Consider the following 25,324-nt stretch of genomic DNA (forward strand, 5'->3'; position numbering starts at 1 on the left):
GGAAGCACCCGGAGGAAACCCATGCGGTCATGGGGAAAATGGACAGACTCCTCACAGGCATCAGCTGGCCCTGTAAAGCATTGTGCTAACCAGAAAGCAACCATGCTGCTCTGTGAGTTTGCCCCAAGTCCATCCCATTCCTTTCATCACACCGCTTCACCTCCACAATCATATTGTGGCGAGCATTTCGTCCATAATGATAGACAAGGAAGCTCGGTAACTCAACAACCACTTTATTGTGATAGACACAAAACAGACTGGGCACCATGACCCGGAGAGTGAACCCAACCAGTCTCACACTGATGGGGGAGGTGACCATCACACACTCTGGTTACAGTTAGGGTGACCCACAAATACACAAGCAAATAACTGTATAGCCCAATCTAAAATGTAACAATAAATGAACTGGAACTTCCCACCATAATCCCAGAAAAGCATTTTAATACAAGAACAATAAGCAGTACTGGTCATTAGAAATGCAGGGGTGCGCTGTTGACCACACCACCCAACGTCACAATGTTATTCATTATAGATCTGATTTCTCTCTTCATTATTGCCCCATCTCCTACAAGTCTGTTATCACCGTCAATGATTTGTTGCCATTGCCTTCATTTCTTGAAAGTCTTGCATTTTCTAATTCATCTGTGAGAGACCCATCCTTAACCTATTGCTGCCACATTGGGGGAGAAACTTTGAAAAATTTCCCTCCAAAGAAACCACCTTAAAATGGAAATTAATGGACAATAGAACAATTAGGAAGATGGTTTAAAGTATACATTAAAAAACTGCATGTATCTAAAATTATAAATGACCTAACATAGTACTGAATATGCAGAGACAGACAAACGTGAACATCCCCAAATACTAGTATAAATAACTTCCAAAATGAAACTGCCAAAACAAGAAGTTCCAATTCTTAAATAAATGAGAGCATCAAGGGTTATGTAGCAGTGCTTCCGAAAGAAAAATTGACACTAAACCACATGAGGACAGATATTGGAACAGATAACAAAAAGCCTGGTCACAGGGATAGATATCAAAGAGTGATTTACAAGGAAGTCATGAAGTGGAGAAGTGTAGAAAAAAAATTCATAGGGAAGGCATGACCACCATTAGTAAAGCCATTGAAGTCAAGAAGAAACAATTGGTTAGAAGTGGAGGAGTGCCACGATCCTGAGCAATGGAATAAATGAAGGAGCATTCTGAGGAGCTACAGAGTGAATTTTAAAAATGCTTAATAAAGTGATTATGGCTCCCAATGGGGCAAATTGTGCTGGAGACAGTCACCTGACAGAACATCCCTTACCTGATCTGCTGTTTACAATGTTCAGGGATAAAAGATTGGCATCTTCTTTCAGCCCCAAAATTTTCCGGCATGCGTCAATTACTTTAGCAACTGTTGAGTCCCTTGGGACTCTCAGCTGCAGGTTTCTCTGAAAAGCTGTGAAAGAAACAAGAGACAATGAAAGGGTGAAGGAAATGTAAAACATTGAGTTTACTAATAAACAACCCGTCTCCAAACTAAGAGGCAAAAAAATACCCATTTTTTAAAGTTGTATCTGTGGTCCGGCAAAGAATCTTTGTTTTTGTCAAAATTAAGAACTAAGATATGCTTGAGTCAGAACAATGTAGGAATGGACTAATGACATTGCTGCATAATGACTGAAGGACTTAATTGTGACCACTCCATAATTAGTAAAACAATGGAATAATGCAGGAATTTGCACAGGCAAAGCTGAATAATATCACTTTTCTTAATTCACTGTTTGTCTTTCTTGAGTCTTCATGCTAGTATGCAGTAAAACATAATTTGAATAGAGGTGCTTTTCTGAAAATGACTAATGGTTAATTATGTTGAAAAATGATGTTAAAGGATGAGGAAGAAGCAAACACTGCCTACAGTTCAGATGTAGTATATGACATGACACATTATGATTTTGGTAAGTTATGAATCTTTGGATGAACAATTGGTTCTTTTCCACTCCCAGAACCATTTCTGCTGATCGGGATTTCTAGACAGTAACATAAAACATTAATGGAGCTTGTTCTGCTTTCATCAACTAAAGGGCTGGAGATTAGAATTTGATAATGAGTATTTATTCACCAAACATGATGGCTATAATTAGTCAAACTAAAGAACAACATATGTTCTGCACAAATGTACTGTGAATAGAATCTGACAACGATGTAAATGAGCCTGATGTTATTCATCAAAGGCAGTTCATATATTATAAACTGGACGCTCAGATTAAAATTTAATACATTTTACCTTTCACTGATAAATTGATCAAGTTAGTCTTCTTTATTGTTTTTTCCTCCAGTTGTTTATCTACTCTGAAAAAGCATGAAAAGGTGTAATGCATTAATCTTTGGGCAGATATTCAAGATTGTGGTTCTCAGTTGCCTGACGGCATGAAACTACTCTAAGCCATAATGTCTCATGTTTGATTGCTGAACTGTTTTGAGCTAACTGATACAAATTTGGGGCCTTTCAATTCAAGTCAAGCACTTTTTATTGTCATTTCAACCATAACTGCTGGTACAGAACATAGTAAAAATGAGACAACGTTTTCCAGGACCATGTTGCTACATGAAACAATGCAAAAACTACACTGAACTACGTAAGAAAAAAACACAGAAACTACACTAGACTACAGATCTATCCAGGACTGCATAAAGTGCACAAAACAGTGCAGGGACTACAATAAATAATAATAATAAACAAGACAGTAGGCACAATAGAGGGTATAGTAGGTTGGTGTTAAGCCAGGCTCTGGGTATTGAGGAGTCTGATGGCTTGGGGGAAGAAACCGTTACATAGTCTGGTCGTGACAGCCTGAATGCTTTGGTGCCTTTTGCCAGATGGAGGAGGGAGAAGAGTTTGTATGAGGGGTGCGTGGGATCCTTCATAATGCTGTTTGCTTTGCGATGCAGCGTGTGGTGTAAATGTCTGTGATGGCGTGAAGAGAGACTCCGATGATCTTCTCAGCTGACCTCACTATCCGCCTCAGGGTCTTGCGATCTGAGTTGGTACAATTTCCGAACCAGGCCATGATGCGGCTGCTCAGGATGCTCTCAATACAACCTCTGTAGAATGTGGTGAGGATGGAGGGGTGGGAGATGAACCTTTCTCAGCCTTTTCATGTCCCGGAACTGTGGAAACGATATCACCTTACTCACTGCGCAATGATCCTTGTTGAAAAAAACGTGTGTGGATGGGGATAACAACAGAAGCCTCTCTCACAATGGAAAAAGACAAATGTATTCAGAAGAATGTTGGTGTCTATGGAACTTTGCCTCCCTGTGCAATAATATTATTGGTGGGAAATGGATGGAGGAAAGAGTTAACATTGCGGTGAAATCATTTAACACTCAAGGCAATAAATACAAGCAAAAATAATTGTTTGAGCTTTTAATATTATTTTGAAATAGCATCAGTTTTTATTTGGTTGGACAGTTTCTTCATCTAGGTGAATGTTTAGAATTTAGAGAATCATAAAGCACTATAGTGCAGATACAGATCCTTCACCCTTTCTAGTTCATGCTAATCTATCATTCTGCCTTGTCCCAAGTGATCTGCACCTGGACCCTCTATATCCCACCTAAGTATAATACAGACAGAAATAAAGTATATTTTAAACATTACGACTGTTTTAACAGCCCATCTGGCCTCAGCTTACTGTTTAGGTGGTTAGTTTCTCGCACAGAATGTACACTGGAAAATCACTAGTTTGCTTTGGCACCTTTGAGCACATCTACACAAAGTTGTTGCCGAGGGAAGGCAGCATTGTCAACAGTGACACCCACCACCTAGGCCATGCTCTTTTCTCACTGCTGCCATCAGGAAGGAGGTACAGGAGCTTCAGGATCCACACAATCAGGTCCAGGAACGATTATTACCCCTCAACCATCAGGCTCTTGAACCAATGGGATAGCTTCGCTCAACTTCACTTGCCCAATCATTAAAATGTTCCCACAACCTATGGACACACTTTCAAGGACTCTTCACCTCATGTTCTTGATATTTATAACTTATTTATTTATTAATATAATTTCTCCCTTTTTGTATTTGCACAGTTGGTTGTCTTTTGCACATTGGTTGGATGCCCAAGTTGGTGCGGTTTGATTCTATTATGGTTATTAGTCTATTATGGATTTATTGAGTATGCCCACAAAAAAACGAATCTCAGGGTTGTATATTCTGGCATATATGTACCTTAATAATAAATTTACTTTGCACCTTGAAGTTCTCCCATTGGAACAACACGTCCAAACCAAACACATACAAGCATTAAAGTTAAATTCTTAATTCCTAAATGTATGTAATTTTAAGATTGATATAAATGGAGGAATTAGATGCTTTTTCTCAACCATTGCCAGGCACCAATTTTCTTACCTTCTCATATATTTTGTAAATGACATTCATAATTACAATCTAAAAAGAAGTACTTCTGAAGGTGAGTAGTCTAGGGACGTCTTGATGTCAGAGAAGGTCCTATTAACAAGCAAGCCTGCCTTTTCTTCCTTGTAACATGAATGATTGAGATACATTACGTGTGATATTATTTCCAGACTTAAACATTCTTTCACAGCTTTGACCTTTGATATACAGATCGCTAAATACCTTTAGGCTTCCTGTTCATCCTCCATGCAATGAATGGAAAAATGTGTAAATTGTGCTTTGAAACAAATTCAGCTTGTTCTGGACTTCTAGTGAAAATATCTTTGACAACTAATCCATGACTATATAAATCTTCATTGGCTTGACATGTCTGTTCACCTACCCGCCCAGAAAACTCTGTTTTGTATACAGCTAAAGACAGGTACATTTCACTAATGGTCATCACTTACTTGTTCTCAGAGTGACTTGATGGATGGCTGATCGATTCTGAAGACTGAGGTGTCTGAGAAACACTAAGGGCAACCAGGGCAGCAGTAAATCTCTCGACATCATAAGGGCCTATTGTCTCTTGAGATAACAGATTGGAGAAATGAAACGATAAATCTCATTGGCTGGTTTGAATAGGCAGTCGACGCAGAGGCAACCGAGGTAAAGCATTCTATTGATATCCCTGTCAGCCTTTCAACACAATGATCAAAGTTAAAATGCTCGAGTTTACTTAGTAACTGGAGTCCATGTGCTTGCCGTAAATTGAATTGAGCCTTACAGGCTGAGTGAGGACTCCTTCTGAATTGTATTTGTCATACCATTGTGCTGAAGGATGGACCCTTGTGAGATACTTTGACAAAGGTGATGAAAAGATGAATAGAAGTTATAGAAGACTCTATAAGAAGGCCACAGATGGAAACTTAATGATTTGTACTTTTCTCACCTTGAAGAAGCTTCACAAGGAGCAGTACAGGTGGATTTCACATTTGGGGATAATGGATGTAGTTTGCTAAATCTTCGAGAACATCATCACTTGCGCTGACTCCATGAAATGTCCCTTCATACCCTACCTCACCTAGCCTCTTAAGATGCCCTGCTCCCCTGAGTAATGACTTCATCCCTATTTAAAAACTTCTCATACTCCTCACCCAATACAATCTGCAGAGCCTTTTCCATCCCTGTTTTCCACTCTATCAGTCATATGGTTTAGCACTCTGTGCTCCTTCGGGGAAGCTGTGTACAGTTCTAATAACTCCATCTTCAACAGAATGTAATAGTCTTTGAAAGAGGCAGTGCAGGTTCAGCAGAATATTAAAGAACCACAAGCTGTGGTTTATGAAGTGTGTTTGAATAAAATGGACCTATTTTTCTGAAGGCAAGTGATGATTTTTAGAATATTGCGTGGAATTGTTGGGGCAGATTAGAGAGTGCCTTTTCTCCCTGTAGGGGAATACAACCTAAACATCAATCAAGAATTTTGGAAAAACTCTTCCTGCTAAGTACAAAATTGTGCCTTACAAAAACTAAGCAATACTTGCTCAGTGATGCACATAGGTCATGATCTCATTTGCTGGTGGAACATGCTTGATTGACTCTTTGGATTAGTTTTCCTCAACAGAGAGCCATGGATATGGAATCAAGTATGAGGATGGTCTTGAGTTAGAGGTGAGTTCTTATTGCTGGGCTATTTTTGATCCCTTTGAAAATATTTTAAATTGGTTCAGTATTGAACAGGGAGAAATATTCATGGGAAATTCATTGACCCCGACAGTTGACCAGAATGGTAGTGATAGATTAGTGATACCTAAGGACCAACTTGGATGCATATCAGACCACTACTTTTTGGAATGTCACTGGAATCAAACCCAGGATCTTGCACAATCCATCTTCAACCCCATTTTGATTATCTGCTGGCAACCCCCAAGGAGATCGTTACATACTTCATGGATATCTTGTGACTGCCTAATGAGGATGATGTAATGGTCTTGCGGAGGTCACATGTTGTAATTTTCCCGCCAATGTGAGGTCACGTGATGACCTGTTCTCAACAGGTATATTAAAGGGAGACCACTGGTGATGCAGTTAGTTTTCAGTTAGATTGTCAGTCAGATACTCCACTACGCTGCTTATTAATTTCATGACGCAGTAAAGTTTTAAAATGGAGTTTTACTTTCTATTGTAAGGTACAGAAGTGCTGGGCCGGCAGTTTCACCAATAGCTGCCAGATTTGTTGATGTACCTTTTCAGTAATACTGGAGAGTGAAGACGGGAACCTGAAGGAGTCATTCGACGGTTTTGGAAAGGATTGACCATTATTGAATTCATTCAAGTAAGAGTGATCTGCATGAGATAACCTCTGCTAAGAGCAGCAGAAAAGGTTGTGCAGTATCTAGTCTATTCTACAGAGAGAGAAAGGTCAGTGCCTTTAAACTGTTTTATTTCCTTCATCGTGAATCCTGTGGACAAGGCAGGTTCTGGCTGGGATCAGCAGTAATGTCGTGTCTTCGAGGAATTCTTTACTTCAGGAAAGTCTCTCCTAATTGACTGTATGAATCTCTTGGACTTTCAAATTTACCATTCAAAGAACTGTTTGAATTTACCACTTTAAGACTCTTTTCGCATTTACCGCTTTAAGAACTAGTACTGAGTTTAGCGGTTTGTTAAATGGCCACATAGCAGTTTACTTCCGATTAAGTTTTTCGTTTGTTTATCTTTTTACTAATATCGAGCAGAGTTTAATAAATGTTTGTTTTTATAAAACCTGACTCAATTCTATATTCATTGTTGCCGGTCACGTGACAAGATAATTAACAAAACAGAAATGGATGGTCAACATTTTGGGTGACCCTCAGAGGTCAGAGGTGACTCTTTCTGATATTGGTATTCTTTACAGTTGTCTCCTCTTGCAGAAACTTCAAAGACAGCAGTTATTTCACTAGGTGGCATCATCTCACACCACAAGATTTAGGCATAAGTTTGACATATTGTGATTTTGTCCTGCTGAGAGAATGCCTTTCTGAACTTATTCTTAGGTTCATTAAGGTAACGTGCAAACATCAATTTAGCTTGCTTTTCCACTGTACTAATTAGCAAGTTTATAAAAATGTATATTAATGTCAGTATTAATTTAATATTGGTGCATTTGCTTTTCTATTACTCAAGGTCATGAGATTTCTATTGTCTCCTGGCACTCGTGTCTCCTGATGACTGCAAATTCAATCTGTGTCAAAGTTTGCACCAGACTGGCCCAGTTGAAAATATTTTCTCACCAATTGCCATGGAAATTCTCAGAAAGTTATTTTAAGATTGAAGCTGTAAATCATTAGTTTTCATCAGCCTTAGTCTGGTATTTAATTTAATATAAATTTATGTTGGAGTATCACGTGTATTTTTCATATCAACCTTTTAACAGTATTTTAGCTTCTCATTGGTTATATAGCTTTGAAATTGTCTCCAGGGAAATTTAACATGAGATTACTTAACACAATTTCTTTGTGCCTAGTTTTAAATTGATATAAAAGATGAAATGTTCAAATTCATAAAGTTTGAGTGTTATTCATATGTATTTCATCTAAAGGTGAACACTATCATTTCCTCCTTCCTAATGGCACAAATGTGTCCCAAACAACTTTACAGATACTTTCATTTCTATCCAGATAATGACACCTTTTGCTCTCTTATTATTGTTTCTTTCTCTCTCTCACTTCTTCCGTGATTCAAAGCCAAATTCAACCTCAGGGATCACACCTTCTCCCTGAAAAGTCCCTGTGCAAAATAAAAACTAAATTCAGATGTGATAATTGCAGCAAGTCAATTCTTACCAAGCAGCTTGTCAAAGTTTTGACTAGTCGGATCCATCGGATGGAGTTCTTTGTAAATTGAAGACAGTAGATTTTCTTTCTGCTCTGTGGTTGTTAGCTGGAGTAGGTCAAGGAGTTCCAAGTCAATTGCAGCAAGTTGGTGTCCTTGTAATTTAGCCTCTGAGTTACAGAAATGGGAAGTGGAACTTAACACTTTCCAATTAATAGAAAACCTTTGGAAAAATAATTCTGACTTTGTTTTGGCATTTGAGGATCTCAAAGCAGAGATCCAGCTGGCCTGTAGTCACTGATGAGGGCAAGGTGGGGATGGGGGTGGGGTAATGGAGACAGGATGGTGTTCTGGGAGGATTTTAAAGCAGATGTAATGTGTGCAGCTGGATGGTGCTTAAACATCAGACATGGGTTTATTCATAACAGCAACAGATAATACACTGGAAGAACTCAGTGGGTCATGCAGCGCCTGTGGGAGGAAAGAAATTGTTGACATTTCAGAGGAGAAGTTCTTCCTCCCACAGATGTTGATCCAATCGAGTATCAGCTGCTGAATTTCTCCAGCACATTGTTGCTTCAGATTCCAGCAATAGCATTCTCTTGTGCCTCTTCAGATCTTAACAATATTGGCGCTGACTTAGGTGATTTGTATCTTGTAACCATCAGCGGGAGTGATGTACTAGCAGAACTCTTTTGGATGAGATATAAAACCAAGGATCTGTCTACTCTCTTGGGTGGAGGTGCAAGATCCCACAAAGCTAATCCAAAATAGAAAATTGGATTCTCTGTTGTGCCACCATTACATGTTCTGTTCTTAAGACTTAAAATGGTCCTCATTTTCACTTGTTGAATGCTTTTGAATGCCCCCAGATTGTTAAATAACTGCTAGTTCTGTTTGTTTCTTTCACATGGCTGTTGAAAAGTCCATTGTTCTGTTTGCAGTTCTGTACAGAGTTAATTGTGGAACATGTACAGCCTGGGGACTGGTGGTGGCTACATAAAACGACAGAGTTATAGCCAGCCAGAGCAAAGACGTTTGAGGAATATTCTTAATCAAGCTTGGAGACTACACTGTTGCAAATGTCTAAAACTGACATGATGCAAATAATTTCTGTCTTCACTACCGCCATTTTTCAAAAGAAATTATCTTGCTTAGGTTGGGAGAATTCTCTGTAGGTTGTTTTCTCTGCTCTCTGAATAAACAATGTTTTCATAGTAAATTAGTTTATCTTGTATAATAGGTTGTTTGCCATGACAAACACCCCCCACATCCTACTAGATTCTGGTAAGACATTATCAATACTTATTCTGTAAAGGGAAGTAAAGGATCTGATGGGAGGGACATCAGCCTCACTTTAGGGTTTATTCCCCTGCATTAGAGAGGGTCAGTAACTTTAAATTCCTGGATATCACTATCTCAGAGGACATATCCTGGACCCATCATATAAATGTAATTGCGAAGAAAGCATGACAGTGCCTCTGCTTCCTCAGGAGTCTGTGAAGATTCGGCATGTCATCAAAAACCTTGGCAAATTTCCATAGATGTGAGGTGGAAAGTGCGCTGACTGACTGCATTGCAGCCTGGTATGGGAACACTAATGCCTTTGAGCAGAAAATCCGACAAAAGGTCCAGGATTTGGCCCAGTACATCACGGGTAATGCCCTCCCAACCATTGAGCACATCTACATGAAACATTGCCATAGAAAAGCAGCATCCATCATCAAAGATCCTCACCAGTCAAGTCATGCTCTTTTCTTGCTGCTGCCATCAGGAAAAACTTCTTCACACACAGAGTGATGAATCCGTGGAATTCTCTGCCACAGCAAACTGTTGAGGCCAGTTCATTGGCTATATTTAAGAGGGAGTTAGATCTGGCCCTTGTGGCTACAGGGGTCAGGGGGTATGGAGGGAAGGCTGGGGCGGGGTTCTGAGTTGGATGATCAGCCATGATCATAATAAATGGCAGTGCAGGCTCGAAGGGCCGAATGGCCTACTCCTGCACCTATTTTCTATGTTTCTATGTTTCTATGTAGACAGTACAAGTTCCTCAGGGCTCACACCACTAGGAACAGTTACTACCCCTCGATCATCAGGCTGATGAACAAAAGGGGATAACTGTACCCATTCTATTTCTGGTTTCCCCACAACCGATGGTCTCACCTTAAGGACTTTTTATCTTGTTATTTCATGCTCTTGTTATTTATTGCTATTTATTTATATTTGCATTTGTACATTTTGTTGTGCATTGATCCTATTTACAGTTACTATTCTACAGATTTGCTGAGTAAGCCCGCAGGAAAAAGAATCTCAGGGTTGTATGTGGTGACATGAGCATAGTCTGATAATAAATTTTTTTTGTTCTTTCCTTTCCGACTAACCCACACAAATGATTGCTTCCTTTGGTCTACTACATGGAAGCAAGCCATTCAGCCCAGAAAAACTGATGATTTTATTATTGACAGCACCAATCCTGATTTCACATTTCTGCCCGACTTGTTTTACATTTTATTTATTTCTCCTCAGTGACTCAAAAGATTTGGCAGATGCTGGAAATCTTGAACAACATAGACAACACACACAAAATGGTAGAGGAGCTTGGCAAGTCAGGCAGCATCCATAGAGGGGAATGAACAGTTGGCATCTTGGGCTATACCTTCTTTCAGGACAGAGGAACAGGATAACAATGCTGATAGATTTTTCCTGTCACATGAAGGGTCTCAGCCTGAAACGTTGACCGATTATTCCCCTTCATAGATGCTGCCTGACTTGAATTCCTCCAGCATTCTGTGTGCTTCTCAAGATGAGGCGGCTGATGGTTTGCACTGAGCCACCGGCTTGATATCATGAAAGATAAGCAAAAGACTCAGACAGACCAGTGGGTTCACAAAGAGTGTTTTCATGGAGGAGAATGAGATAAAGAAAGGCAGGGATATTTAGAGAAAGAAATATAATAAAACTATGACCTTGGGCAGTTGAAGTCATGACCACTGATTGGGCACTAAAGTAATGATGATCAGGAAAGCAGAACTGAAGGATCATAGATTTCTCTAAGGCTTACAGATTACAGAAATGGGAAGAAATAGAATATTTCATCTGCTCCTGTGAGAGTGACCATCTGGTTCCATTTTCAGGGATGTTTATAATAACTTACAGCTGCCTATGACACAGGAATTTTTTTCCCTCTGATTTGGAGGTTTGATGTGGACCATTAGAAGTATCGTGACCACTTAAGACAACAATTATGAATAGATAAACACAGAGGAGGTTTCTAAAGTATCACCACATCTGCCTAAAATGAACCTGGAGCAAATGTCACCTTTGATGAAGGGAATACTCCTCTGCAGTCCAAGGTTTCTGAACCACTCACAGACTTCATCCGTGTTCATTTCCCCAAGAGATTTCTCCCTCTGTTCTTTGGTATCCACCTTGAGAAACAAGGCCACAGAACAAGAAATATTAGACGATAACGTGGGAATAAGATACCACATACATTCACTTTGAAGGACTTTAGGGTAAACAGGGGATCACTTCAAATTTGTAGGAGTTGTAGGTAAAACAGCGAACTCTGGATAGCTTTTTGTGTTTGAATTGCATGAACAAATAGAGGGCAATTGGCAGCAGGAGGCCAGAGCATTGCCCTTATAATGTTATCTCGCTAATTAATATTTAACTCTGACACGGTCTTATCTTCTGCTTCAGGTATCTGAAAGGGCTAAGTTTGTTTACAGTATTTCATCACCAGTTGGGGTTATTTGAATGACCAGTGATGAATGAAATCAAGTTGTATTCTGCGGTAATGACAGTGAGCAGAAATCCTGCTTCAAACTATTTATAACAGGAATGTAAATTACAAATAAAAAGAAGATAAAGGTCAAAGAAGAAACAGAATCAGATTTCTTTGCCTGCTCTCTCTGAATTCTGGCAAGGAAGGTCAATGCATGACACTGTATGTTTTGATATAGATGTGATAAATAGATGAATCTGAATCTGCCCGTCCTTCCTGACCCTTTAAAACTTGAGGTAGAAAGATGATGATCAGATTATTATCATATTGCTACTTGTAGCAGCTTGCTAGGTATAAACTGGCAGCAGGAGTTCCTGCAGCACAGTTAAGGCCGGGTTTTATTGTTTAGCTGCCTTTGGTCTTTGAGTAGATGGGGATGAGCAGCTTTCTTGAACCATTGTCTTCCTTATGGTGAAGGGAAATGTAAATTGGCAGCCAGGTGTTCCTACAGCACTGTAAATATATTCATTGATCTTATTGTGCTTGAGAATAGGAAAAGCTGTATGGAAACACTTATCTGACTTTTAACGTGAATATTTTCTACCTTTAGCAAAACCTAAATGGTGACAAAAATCCCTTTCGTCTAATTCAACTCTAACACAACCTCGATTTTCACAACAAAAATACCACTGAATCTCATGTTGTTTTTGCTTTTGTTTTCTAATCATTCTCATGCTGATCTGTAATTGACCTTAACCATGTTTTGCTTGTTATTATTTCCCAGGTTGATTGCTGGTTGCCTTAAATCTAGGTGTTTTAAAAAAGCATTAAAGAAAACACGTTAAATGTTTTAGAACATAGAACAGCACAGCACATTTCCGCCCTCCTGCCCACAATATTCTGCTAAACTTTTAACCTATTCCAATATCAATCTAAACCTTCCCTTCCATATAGCACTCCACTTTTCTTTCACCCATGTGCCCATTTAAAAGTCTCTTAAATGTCCTCAATATATCTGCCTTTACAAACAAACACATCTGGTAGTGCATTCCATGCACCTGCCACTCTGTGTAAAAAAAACTTACCTCCGCCATCCTCCAATCAGCTTAAAATGAGACCCTCTTGTATTAGCCATTGTAACCCTGAGTAAACATTGCTGGATGTCCATTCTGTATATGTCTATTATCATTTTAAACACCTCTATCAAGTCACATCTCATCCTCCTTCACTCCAAAGAGAAAAGCCCCAGCTCATTCAACCTTTTCACATCAGGCATATTTTCTCATCCAGGAAGCATCCTGGTAAATTTCCTCTGCACTCTCTCTTCTGACGTCCTTCAGACAATATATGAATCTACTTCCTTTACTACTGCTTCTTTCACACACGATTCTACTGCTGAGTGGCGCGTGATTGGAACCTGTGATTTACATTTTAATGGCGTGCTTTTGGGCCAATTGAGCGATCTGGAGCTTTGCTGTGTCCAAGGGAGCTTGGTGAGGTTTGGAGTGGTGTGTGTGGCCTGGAGCACAAGCCCATGACCAGCTCGATTTCTCACCAATCTCGCCAATTAAAGCGTCGATCAGTGTTGAAATTAACGAGGATGAGAGTGGAAGGAAAGTGGGTGGTCAGCGCTGACTGCCTGTATTTGCCCATTCACTCTCTCCTCCTTACTCGTGATGGCTGAAGGAAGGGGCCTGCATTTCATTAGTTTTTCTCTTCCTCTTGCTTGCTGTTGCCAGAGGAAGGTGCCTGCGTTTGACTGGTCTCTCCCTCTCGCTCACTGTTGCTGCAGTTTTGGGTCTCGGGCAAGGTTGAATTGATGTGGTTTGTGGATTGGACTCTGTAGTTCATGTTACAGGTGTTTCTGGTTACTCCTTTTTAATAACTATTTTGTGTGATTTTGATTGGGGCAGACTGGCTCTCAATGAACAACATAACACTAAATTGAAATGAACTGAACATTCCTACACCCTTTCAAGGACTCTGTGATTTGATGTTTCATATTCTGCTGTCTTTTCACTCAGTTTTTGCCGTTTGCATGATTTGTTCTTTTTTTTGCATGTTGGGTGTTTTCTTTGAGTGAGTTCCATGGTGTTTCTTTGTTTCATGGCTGTTTGTGGGAAGACGAATCTCAGGGTTATATACTGCATACATACTTTGATAATTTGAATCTTTGAATCATAAGCTTCCACATCCTTCCTATAATGAGGTGACCAGAATTGAATACAATATTCCAAGTGTGGTCCAACCAGAGTTTTATAGAGCTGCATCATTACCTTGTGGCTCTTGAACTTAATCCCCTGGCTAATGAAGTCCAACACACCATATGTCTTCTGACCCACCCTATCAACTTGCATGGCAACTTTGAGAAACTTAGGGACATGGACAGCAAGATTCATCCATTCTTCTACACTGCTAAGAATCCTGTACTCTGCTTTCAGGTTTGACTTTCCAAAGTGTATCACTTCATACTTGTCCAGATTGAACTCCATCTGCCACTACTCAGCCCAGCTTTGCATCCTGTCAATGTCCTGTTATAACCTACGGCAACCTTCCACAACCACCACTAATCTTTGTGTCATCTGCAAACTTCCACAAAAACAAGGGTCCCAGAACAGATCCTTGTGGAAGTCATTTGTCATTGACTTCCAGACAGGATATGGTCTACCTACTACCAACCTTTGTCTTATATAGGCAATGCAATTCTGAATCCTCGTAGAGAAGTGTCTACGATCCCATGCCTCCTGACATTCCAAATGAGCTACCATGAGAAACCTTGTTGAACACCTTAATAAAATCCATATAGACCCCAACCATTGCTTTGCTTTTATCAATGTGTTTTGTCACTTCCTCAAAGAATGCAATCAGAGTTATGAAGCATGACCTGCCCCTCACAAAGTGTTGTTCTGTATCTCCAATTAGACTATGCTTCCCCAAATGCTCAAATTCTTTCTCTAAGAGTCCTTCCTATAGTTTGCTCACCACTGATGTAAGACTCACTAGTCTAATCTCCAGGATTATACCTATAGCCTCTCTTGAGAAAAGGAATAACATTATCAGTCTCTAATCTTCTGGTACTACTCCTGTGGTCATTGAGGATGCGAATATCATCGAGCAGTGTCTTTCCTCGCTTCCTGTAGTAACCTGGGGTATATCCTGTCCAGCCGCAGAAACTTATCTATCCTAATATTTTTCAAGTAACATCTGTCCAGATTGGAAGAACATACTGAAAATGGTCTGAACCATGTTGTCTAATGAGGTGCAACCAATATTCTGCATGATGTGAGTAGGGGTAGTGAGCTAGTGAGCTGTACTCTCAGCACTCTCTATTATTTGAAGAATTGGCCAGTGATTGTGGAGGTTTGTATTTAAGCCCGCCTGTTCAACTCGATCGTGTTGTCACATATAGGTTGAAATGTGCTGGATCTACGTTGTCCAACTGTCGACCATCAGAAGATGAGGAGCCAGAACAGATCTTTATTGCATCCTACTTGTAATTGAAATTGACCTATTTACTGCCATTTTTTTCCCCTTTCAAGGCCCCTAGAAAACCTTTCATTCATATTACTGCCCTCAACCTTTTATATACCATGTCATCAGATGGCTTTTGAAACTCTAAACCCTGGAAGCTTTTTCCCATATTTAGTCCAGACTCTTTCCTGAGCAACCCACCGAGATTTCTTCATGAGTAACACTCCAGTTTGTGACTTGTAGCATCTGGGGACAGAGCAGCTGGCAATTTGGAAAGCCACATGCATAAATCTCCTTCCAAGTCATGCAATATTTCCCAGCTATGCATTGCATTTCTGTTCCTTTATCATTCATGAACTTGCATCCTAGAATTTATAGCAATTTGAAAGGAGCTCATCTCTGTCTTCTCAATAGCCAAACATAGTTAAACAGTAAATGCCAGCCTTGGCCATGACAACCACCACCTGTGTCTGAATAAAGAAACTCTTACCATATTCTTCAAATTCCCGTTCTCATCAAGAGAGGGAGGAATGTAGGAAGCTGAAAAGTAAAAATAACGTCTCAGACCAAATTCTTTATTGCAGCATTGTTAAAGAGGGCAACTTAACATTTTCTAAATCACTAATGAACTTCACTTATTTGAGACATTTTCATAAATGCTAAATGGGCCCAATCTGCTCATGTATGCATCATTGACAAGGATCATCGACCAACCCCATCAATAGCAATGTCACCTGGATTTAGGTTTCATTTTAAAGGATCAAAGTGGAAACCTTTCAATCACCTCTAAAACGCTGTTTGATTTAAAGCCTGATTAATTGGATAAATATTTTTTTCTCTCTGTTGGCAATGTATATCATCTCTTTAATGTATTCAAGATGACTAAACTTGGTGCTTGGAAGTTGGCAATGTTGGCAGTCCTACAGAGCTCACAGATTGTATTTTGTTTGGACACTTCCTGGCAGGGTAGCAGCTACATCTCGGTAGCTGCCACTCTCAGACTATCAAGATTTTGGCCTTGAGTCTTCCTCCAGAGACTTGAGTGGCAAAATCTGGGCTGACTCTCCAGTACTCTACTGAAATGATGCTGCACTGTCAGAGGCGTTAAACCAAGGTCCTATCTACCCACTCAGTTGGATGTACAAGTTGCCATGATACTATTTTGACAAAAGGTATGGAGCTAGCCTGGATTATTGAAAAATAGTCATCCCTCAATCAAGGTCACTAAAACAGATTGTAAGAGCTTGATTTGCCTAAATCTTGTTACGTTTCTGACACTAATTGGCTATATGCTTCATTAATTTCAAAAATATTTTGGGATAATCTCAGGTTGTGAAAAAAAATCATATAAATGCTAGTTTTTCTGACTTGCTTTTATTTATTTTCTTCCTATCTCTAGAACATTTAATTTGAAGATTAACAAAAAATACTAGAGAAGTGAAATTGTTACATTGTTGGCTGGGAGCATTCAGTGTTCACATTCTGTATGTGGAATATATGTGGAGGTAAATATCATGGACCCCATACAGTGGTGTTGGTGGGACAGTTGCGCTTTGAGATCCTCTGAATGATTGTGCCAACAGAATATGCTATTATTGCAATAAATTAAACATGCTTCATTCAAATTCAGATTTATTTATTACATGTACATTAACACACGGGCTGGCCGGTGGTTTAATGGCATCAGCACTGGACTTTGAGACAGATGGTCCTGAGTTCGAATCTGGCTAGGTTAAACCTGGGCAGCAGCAGTATCTGTGTGGATTCCTGGCCATCTATTTCTGTATCTTGAGTCAATGCCAACTCGATGGCACTCAAAAACATCGAAATATACCATGAAATATGTCATTTCCATTCACAACCAATGGACCTAGGGATGTGCTGAGGTCACTACAATTCCGACACCAAACATAGCATGCCCACAATGCTTGGCAGGACAACACAGAACACAACAAACAACAACAACACAACTAAACAAGCCCCTTTCTTCCTTTCCGCCCGTGGACAGTCTTGGATTCTCCAATCTACTGTCTCCAGGCTTCAGCCATCATACTTCAGTTTCTTGTCTTCTGATTGACCTTTGGGCTTCAGTCTTCGGTATCAAATCCCAGTCTACCAAATGACAGGACCATGAACTCCTGACACATCAGTTGCCCGGTCCCTCGAACCGATCATGGGATCCAACTACATGGGACACCCAAGGAATGTCCTTTACCACACATTCACGTTGCTGGCTACTGAGAGCAGAATGGCGGCCTAGACTGCAATTGTCCTTCGTTGCCCATCCATGTTGCTTGCCTTCAATCATAGAGCAGGTAGTGGAGGCTTGATCTCCATTTCCCTGTCCCTAAATCCTAATCTGATCCTAACTCCCCTCTCTATCACCAAACTCAGCACCATTTTAGTGTGCACTGGAGAATGCCACAGGGCTAATGACTGATCATTCTACAGCTTCAACTCCTAAGGTGGATGCTGAATGGCCTGAATCTTCCTAGCATTATAGGGAAGGAGGTAAAACTGGAGAACTACTTTATCCTGGATCATGTAATGTCACAAAAGGACAGCAGATGGAGTGCCAAGCCTCTGTAAAATTACAAAGGAGCAGGTGCAATTCTTTTTATATGTAGTCCAATTCAGAGAATTTTCCTGACTTTGACTGAGAGACAGTGGCACTAAATTCCACGCCCATAAAGCAGAAGTGCAGGGGCATTCTGGGTGCTGAGAAAATAGAAGAAACTGAAGTTAGTCCACCCCTTGCAACCAAGCCTTGCTACAGCATTCACCTGAGGGCTGGGAAGGAGGTTTGCTGAGATCTTTCCATGATTGTTCTGGAATTCTAATAGGTTAGAATAGGTCAGGCATTCCTAGCCTTCTTTATGCCGTGGACCAATACCATTAAGTAAGGAGTCCTTGGACCCCAGGTTGGAAACCCCTGGAAGGTAATTGGGAGGAGTGATGATATATGCCTTAAGAATATACAGCAAAAGGTTAACATGACATCATTGTAAAATTAGCATTTTTTAACTATTGAATTTTGACATTACATGCAGGCTTCCTTCTTTGATTCTAAGGTTTATTTGTATTAATGAAAAGGGAAAGCAGTTTGGGATATGATTGCAAGACCACTGTTACTAATAACATTTTTGTCAACACTTCTTACCAACAGTGATTCTCCGTTGCCGTGATGAGACACCTCCATCTGTTCCTGAATCTGGAGCTAATCCCAGGCTCTGAAGGTCTCCAGCAATGGTCTTCACATTACCCAGACTGCATGTTCTCATTGCTGCCCTCTTTACCAATAAGCGAAGAGAAGTGAAGAGATGGAGAAAACAGAGAAGTGGAAGAAAATAGAGTGTGACAACATTAGAACAGGAGGCTCTTCAGATTCTGAGTATGTTTATATCCATCGTTGCATCTCTACCCTTAATACGCTTTGTCTTAGAAAATACAGTTCCTAGTTCTGAAATTTTCTATTACACCAATGGTTTTGGGGAAGAGACTGTCAGATTTCCACTCTCCTCAAAGATTACCCATGAAATCACACCCTAACTCTTCACTGGAGAAACTAGTTTCTCTCTACCCAGCATTAAATTCTTTAACCTTTTTAAACACTTCAAACACACAGCTTTTAGTCTACAATACTGAAGGGAGAACAAGTCAGCCTTATGCGGTCCATCTGCACCATTTAATAGGCCTTTCAGCCCACAAAGTTGTGCCAACATCTTTCGGACTCTGTATTATTCTGGTTTATTTTGGATGAAGGGATAGACAGGTATGAGTTTGTAAGAGAGACAGGAAAAACACCAGCATTGTTCAATGCTACTACATCTTGATGAAGGGACTTGTCCCAAAACATCAACTGGTTTTTCCTCTCCATAGATGCTGCCTGACTTGCTGAGTTCCATGTGTGTTATTCAGCGTTGTTATTATGAGTTGTGCATAAAAAGGTAATCTTTTTCTAAAAGAGAATTAAATTCCTTTCATTATCATTTAAACTTGGAATAACTAAATTGATCAACTTTTGTTGATATTAAATCCATTGTAGTTGACTGTGGTAGCTAGAATCTGAATCAAAATCGGGTTTAGTATCACCAGCATATGATGTGAAATTTGATAACTTAGCAGCAGTACAATGCAATACACGATGATATAGAAAAAATAAGTAAATAAATTACAGTATGTATATTAAATAGTTACATTAAAAATAGTGCTAAAACAAATAATATTAAAATAAGTGAGGTATTTTTCTTGGAATCAATGTCCATTTAGAAATTGGATGGCAGGCTTCTGGGGTTGAATATGGCATGAGTCGGTGCGTGTGAGTGTGGCTTCCGATTTTTATTGAAAATCTACCCGTTTATCTTTGCCGTATGCTCGAGATAACTGAATATTTACCACTGTGAACAACGTGGGACATAGCTGGACATTGAAATGGCAAGTAGAATGTACCTTTGAAGTAAAACTGGGGAAAAGGATAGCGAAGCCTCGAGCAAGAAGGCTGATGTTACAGTAATGGCACCGTTGCACGCTGCTGGACCTGGACCCGGACCTGCGCTACCCGATGACTTGGAGAGGCTTCGTTTAGTACTTATTACTGACATGATGCAAGCAGTACATTCTGCCCTAAAAAGAGAACTTGAAGATGCTTTATCACCAGTGAATGCTACCATGGAACAAATTATGTCTTCTTACGAGTCGCATGACGAACGCATTCGTGAGGTTGAAGACGGCCTGAATGATTACAGTGACCGACTGGTGAGCGCCGAAGCCGCCATTGCAGTGTTGCAGAGCGAAAACGCATTTCTGAAGGGAAAGCTAGATGACCTTGAAAATCGGTTGCGGAGATCCAATTTGAGAGTGGTCGGCATTCCTGAAAATTTGGAAGGTTCGGACCCTGTTAAATTTATGACCGAGTTTTTTGACGAAGTGCTGGGGACAAATTTTTTCCCAAGGCTTCTCATACTTTTGCGTGCTCAACGAGTCAGACGTAAACCATCCGGTTTCTCTGGAGCCAAGCAAACGAGACCAAGAACGTTCCTGGTTTGCTTTCACTCCTTTCAAGATAAGCAACGCATCATCAATAGACGGAAGCAGGAGCTGTATTTCCGCGGACACCGCGTGTTTTTTTATGAAGATTTTAGTGCGGAGCTGGGGAGAAAACGAGCAGCTTTCAAGGAGGTGAAATCCCTGCTTTACGGGAAAGGGGTCAGGTTTGGCCTCTTGTATCCTGCCTAGCTCCTGGTCATACATGAAGGTACAAAGCATTACTTCAATACACCAGAGGCAGCCAAAGAGTTTTACCATTCGCGCTGGGGAGAAGAAGAACGAGAAGAGCAATAACTTTTTTTTTAGGTTATTCATGCAGCATTGAAGGGGCTTCATGCTGAGGCAAACTGTTAATTTTCATAATCCACTTCTTTGTTCATTTTTTCCAGTTTAATTTGTAGGACACGATCAGGTTGAACTGCTATGCTGCCGAAACTGATTAACAAAAACTTTCAACCAGCAAAATGAAAATATTTGGGATTTGTATCTCAGGCATTTAAGTTGCCTAGTGTTTTTTTTTTGTTTTTAATGCTTAGCTTAACCTGTGTCATCTTTAGCCTGTATGTTATATTAAAGGTAGTATAAGTGATAGGATAAATTTTAAGGAGGGGAGCCACCCTAGATTAGATTGAAAATTGGGCTGTATGGGGAATGCCTTGGAAGTTTTTTGTTGGGTACTGCCTGCGATCATCCTCAACTGGGGAGGTAGATCTAGGTTTCAGGGGTTAATTGGGTTTTTTTGTTTGTGTAAAGGGGTGGGGGGAGTGTTTTGGGGGATTACCATGGCAGCTTATTCTTTTGTGTGTTACGGATTGATCAGACTTTCTCTTCATTGTGCGTTATTGTGTGCAACTTATACCCTTGCACTGTTTTGGATTGTAGGCCCTGTGTGTCTTTTGATGTGGTTAACGTGAGTGCTGCTGACGGAGGCCACCCTGTGAGGTTTATTTCTTGGAATGCAAAGGGGCTCAATGGTCCGGTTAAAAGAGCTAAAGTTTTCTCTCATCTGAAACAATTAAAAGCAGATATACTATTTCTACAAGAGACACATTTAAGAGTGGAGGACCATGACAGACTTCGTAAAGCATGGATTAGTCAGGTTTTTCATTCCAGATTTAATAGTAGGTCCAGGGGGGGTGGCAATATTAATCACCAAAAGAATGTAGTTCATACCATCTGATGTAATCAGTGACCCTAATGGTCGCTTTATTATGGTCTCTGGCTCTCTCTATCAGATACCTGTTATTTTGGTAAATGTTTATGCTCCTAATTGGGACGATGTCCAATTTGCAAATAAGGTTTTGTCATTAATGCCTAACCTGAATACACATAAGCTAATCTTTTCCGGAGATTTGAACTGTGCTATTGACCCACTGCTTGATAGGTCTTGCCCTAGGGGAACATTTTCTGGTATGGAAAAGGCCTTCTCGATGTTTATGCAACAAAATGGTTATATGGATCCTTGGAGATTTTTGAATCCATCAGTTAGGCAATTCTCTTTCTTTTCTCATGTTCACCACTCCTATTCCAGGCTAGACTATTTCTTTATAGATAATTCCTTGATACCTATGATTAGACAAATTGAATACACTGCTATAGTTATATCTGATCACTTGCCGGTGAAACTGGACCTATGTTTTCCTTTCAACTTTAGGGAACGGCCTCTGTGGAGACTTAACCCCCTTTTGCTTTCTAATGAGAAATTTTGTAGTTATATATCGGCAACTTTGACACATTCTTCGAGACTAACAAAACTGAGTCAGTATCGTACTCTTTACTTTTGGAAACTTTAAAATCTTACTTGAGGGGTCAAATAATATCTTATACTTCACATGCCAATAAAGAGCATAGGAAGGAAATGCAAGTGTTATTGCAATCTATTTTGGACCTGGATAGAAAATACCCTGAGGCACCCACTGCGGAATCATATAAAAGCCGAGTTGATTTGCAAGCGAAGTTTAATCTTCTATCTATAAACCTATCAGAACAGTTAATTCTTAAGACACGTGGCCTCTATTATGAATATGGTGACAAGGTGAGCCGGCTTATGGCTCATCAGTTGAAATGTCAAGCTGCATCACGACTTATTCCCCAGATAAGAGACATGCACCAAAACTTGACAAGCAATCCAAAAGAGATTAATAACATCTTTGCAACTTTTTACTCCTCTCTACTCCTCTCTGTATGCCTCAGAGTTCCCCTCAGATAAAACAAATATGGAACATTTTTTAGATAATTTGGAAATACCAATTCTTGAACCAGAGGAGGTGGAGAACCTAGATTGGGCTCTTGGGCAGGAAGAACTTAATAATGCCATTATGGCTATGCAGAGTGGTAAGTCCCCAGGTCCTGATGGTTATCCAATAGAATTCTATAAGAAATTTAAGGATAAGCTCATACCGGTCCTTCTAGAAGTGTTTCAGGAATCTTTGGAGAACGGCTCCTTACCCTTTCTCTTTCACAGGCAGCTATTTCACTACTTCCTAAAAAGGACAAGGACCCGACTCAATGTGGATCATATCGCCCCATCTCACTTTTGAATGTAGATGTGAAAATTTTGGCTAAAGCGCTTGCATGCCGTTTAGAACGTCCCCTTCCCAAGATAATTTCAGATGATCAAACAGGTTTTATTAAAAATCGCTATTCTTTTTTTAATATCCATCGACTGGCTGATGTGGTTTATTCACCCAGTGATTCTCCAAATCCAGAGGTTGTTATCTCCTTGGAGTGGGTATACTTGTTTAGTGTTTTGGAGAAATTTGGATTTGGCAGAATATTTATAGCTTGGGTTAAGCTATTATACCACTCGCCTTTAGCATGTATACAGACAGATTATTTTCGATCTGACTATTTCCCATTAACACGTGGCACTCGCCAAGGCTGCCCATTGTCCCCTCTTCTTTTTGCAATTGCAATTGAGCCTCTTTCTATTACACTTAAGTCAACTACATTATTTCAAGGTGTTGGAAAAGGGGACATGGAACACCATGTATCCCTATATGCTGATGACCTCTTACTTTATGTTAGCGACCCTGTAGCTAGTAGTCCTGCTATTGTGTCATTATTAGGTCAATTTGGAGCCTTCTCTGGCTATAAACTGAACTTTCAAAAAAGCAAATGCTTTCCCATTAATAACTTGGCCCTTCAGATCCGACAGGAGTCTTTGCCTTTTCCTTTATCTCAAGATGGTTTTGTATACCTAGGAATACATATTACTCGCTCTTTTACATCTCTGTTTGAAGCTAACTACAGGCCTCAGGTTAGCCAAATGAAGACTGATTTCGAGAGATGGCGCAGTTTACCCCTTACTATAGCTGGGAGAATTCAGTCAGTGAAAATGACTATACTTCCTAGATTTCTTTATTTGTTTCAGTGTTTGCCAGTTTTCTTATCTAAGTTATTTTTTAAATCAGTCGACCAAGCTATAACCTCTTTTATTTGGGAAAATAAGGTCCCAAGGGTTAATAAGCACACTCTCCAAAGAGGTCGTGACGTAGGTGGAATGGGTCTTCCCAGCTTTATTCATTATTACTGGGCATCGAACATTCAAAAAGTATTATTTTGGCTCCACCGGCCAGATATAATCTGGTGCCTGCTTGAGTCACGGTCTTGCCACTCCTCGTCTCTCCCAGCTTTGGTGTATTCTTCCTTACCATTGAAATTCTCCCAATTCACATCTAACCCGGTCGTACTCTACACCCTCAAAATTTTTAATCAATTTCGCTGCCACTATAAGTTCATTTCAGCTTCAGTTTTGGGCCCCATTCATAAAAACCATTTACTTCCTCCCTCCACATTCGATTCAGCTTTAAGACAATGGGGTTTGAATGGTCTTATGCGCATTAAAGATTTGTATACTGATAACATATTTGATAGTTTTGATAACCTGAGTGGTAAGTATGGCCTTCCGCATAATCATTTTTTAAAATACCTGCAGATTCGCCACTTTGTCAAGGAAAAATTTCCCTCTTTTCCTGATCTACCACCTGTTATGTTATGGGAAAAACTCACTCTTAGCTTTAACAATAAAGGGCTGATCTCTGAACTATACTCTCAGCTGATGTCTTTGGGAGTTCAAGATCTAAACAAAACTAAGAGTAGGTGGGAGGATGACCTCGGTATGGATCTGGCTGAGGAATATTGGGCAAAAGTATTGAATAGGGTTCATTTCTCATCATCATGTGCTAGATTGGGGCTCATACAATTTAAAGTTTTATACAGGGTACATTTAAGTAAAGCCAGACGTGCAGACATATACCCTGGGACGGACGCTGGCTGTGACAGGTGTTCCTTCTCTCCGGCTGGTTTAGTACATGCATTTTGGTCATGCCCTCGGCTTGATGACTATTGGGCACTAGTTTTTAAAATTATCAGTGAGGTTTTGGGGGTGACACTGAGACCTTGCCCGCTTATAGCTGTATTTGGTGTGGCAGATGATGATTTGGGTTTAAATGCAAGCCAGTCGGATATCATTGCATTTACATCGCTATTGGCCCGTAGGAGAATTTTGCTGGTCTGGAAATCTGCCTCTCCCCCAACTGCTGCGGCTTGGTTAGAAGATGTAATGTTTTTTCTGAAATTAGAAAAGATTAAATTCGCTTTGAGGGGGTCTGTGAAAAAGTTTTATTCGAAATGGGGACCTTTCTCATCATATTTTGGGAGTCTTAAGGAATTACCTACCAGTTGAGGGCATTTGATTGTACTTGGGAAGTTGCCTCCCATTTAACATGCTTATAATTTACCTCACAGGGTGGTTGATGAATTGTAAATATGAGTGTATTTTGGATCATCTAACATGTTGCAGATGTGTGTGAGCCGTCGTCTTGAAGTAGTGTGGGGGTATGGTTGTGAAATGTCCGTACTTGTATTTGTGAATTGTT

The sequence above is a fragment of the Mobula hypostoma genome, chromosome 8, assembly GCF_963921235.1.
Source record: "Mobula hypostoma chromosome 8, sMobHyp1.1, whole genome shotgun sequence".
Classification (NCBI taxonomy): domain Eukaryota; kingdom Metazoa; phylum Chordata; class Chondrichthyes; order Myliobatiformes; family Myliobatidae; genus Mobula; species Mobula hypostoma.